Source organism: Monopterus albus, unplaced genomic scaffold (genome assembly GCF_001952655.1).
Source record: "Monopterus albus unplaced genomic scaffold, M_albus_1.0 scaffold51.1, whole genome shotgun sequence".
Lineage (NCBI taxonomy): Eukaryota > Metazoa > Chordata > Actinopteri > Synbranchiformes > Synbranchidae > Monopterus > Monopterus albus.
In genome coordinates, this window is record NW_018127931.1 from 4,308,019 (window position 1) to 4,309,757 (window position 1,739).

At 36.8% G+C, this 1,739-nt stretch overlaps 1 protein-coding gene across 1 annotated transcript in view; it reads left to right on the forward strand.

Annotated features, from left to right (window-relative positions):
- The first annotated feature begins 686 nt into the window (after positions 1-686).
- The window catches only part of scaf11 (SR-related CTD-associated factor 11), a 28,512-nt gene continuing 27,459 nt past the window's right edge, over positions 687-1,739 (forward strand). The window contains exon 1 of the mRNA XM_020601333.1: positions 687-811. The gene's annotated coding sequence lies outside the window, so the exon portion shown is untranslated. The remainder of the gene's footprint in view (positions 812-1,739) is intronic.

A 1,739-nucleotide genomic window follows, 5' to 3' on the forward strand; every position in this document is an offset into this window, starting at 1 on the left:
TACTTTAGCCTTGGGTTAAATCAAACCCTTGCTATATACAACATTCATATATTGTAACAATAACAGAAATGTGAAAATTTCACATTGTGAAATTCTTGCTTAGAATTTTCAAAGCAGTTTTCACAATGTTAACATCACTGTGATTAAATTGGGAAACCATTTTGCCCATGGTGGTCTTGACTATCAGCCTATGGTTAATGAAACTGTGAACTAATGAAATATTAGTGATATTTAATCAAGGTCTTATGCCCTCTGCATTTTATGATGTCGTTTCATCCCTTGATCTGATTTGACATATATTTCTTTGCAGTTTTGTGTTTTGTTTCTTTGTTTGTTTGTGTATGTGAAGTACTTCGGTCAATAGGAACTACTTTTTAAAGCGCTGTAGAAATAAATATGATTTGATTTGCCTTATAAATAAAAATCAAAATACAATAATGGATGTCTATTTTTGCCTGTGTGCTATTCATGTCATGAGTCTGTCTCTTCTGCTTCCTGTAACATGCTTTTATTCTGACACCACTTCCTGTTAAGGTGTCATTGCAGCTACAGACTCTTTAATCTGTGGTCATTATTTGCACCTGTCAACACCCCTTTATAAGAACCTTCCTCCCACCAGGAAGCTGTCAGATTGTTCTAACTCATGTTCAGACTTCCCAGCGGTTTTTCTTGTACCTGTAATTCTAGCTCTGACCCCAGATTGCCTTGTGACCACCGATTACTGCCTAACCCTTCTGATTCTGATTGTTTTTTGTACATCAACTTATGGACTTCCCTTATTGACCATTCTTCTTGTGGATACCTTGGATGTGTGAGTTTGCTGGCTCTGACTCTGGACTGCAATATTGACCTGAGAGTGATATATGTTGAATCAGCCTCCTGCATTGTGTACAGTTTGTTTTGTGACCAGTGCTCTTATTAAAGAGTGTTCTGCTTTTACGCATCTGGCCTTATGATTGAGTTCACCCTCGACGTTATCGGCAGCTTTACATGCTGCCCCTGACACTTAATGTATTTTCTATGTTCCTCTTATCATGCTACCAAGAAGGTCAAACTATTTATTATTATTAGAAGTTTTCATAGTAGTACAGCATAGTAGTACTATCAGCTATGTAGCTTTGACTGTGTATGTTTCGGTGTTTGATATTTTGTGTGTGTGAGTGCCTTACTGTAAAAGTATCAGCTGCATCATTAAGTGACTCAGCAGTTTGAGGAACCTACAGCAGATTTCAGTCAAATATGGGCTTCAAACAAAAGACAATAAAAGAAAAACTATATGTCCTATCGGAAAAAAAATCTCTTCACTATGAGCAGCAGAAGGTTTCAACAAAAATGATGGTCACCTCTATGTCAAAACTAAAAACCAACTACTTCTGAAGCTTAACCGTCACTTTACTGAGTGAAGAACAAGCACGTTTTAGCCAAACATGCAGAGACACAGACGCGCGCCCACACAGTTTATGCTAAAGTGACACCTCTAATGTTGTGTTATGCCAGAATTTGTACATTGTATTATTTCGTCTGGCTGCTTACATAATATATACAAAAACCAATCGGGCATTACTATGAAACAGTTAGTACTTGAGTAGTCTTTTCACTGAGTACATTTTTACTCTTGAGTAATATTTTGGATGACTTCTTTTATACTTCTAGTAGACTAATTTTGAAGTACAACTACTCTTACTTGAGTCCAATTTTTGGCTACTCTACCTACCTCTGTTTTGTGACCAGTGCTCTTA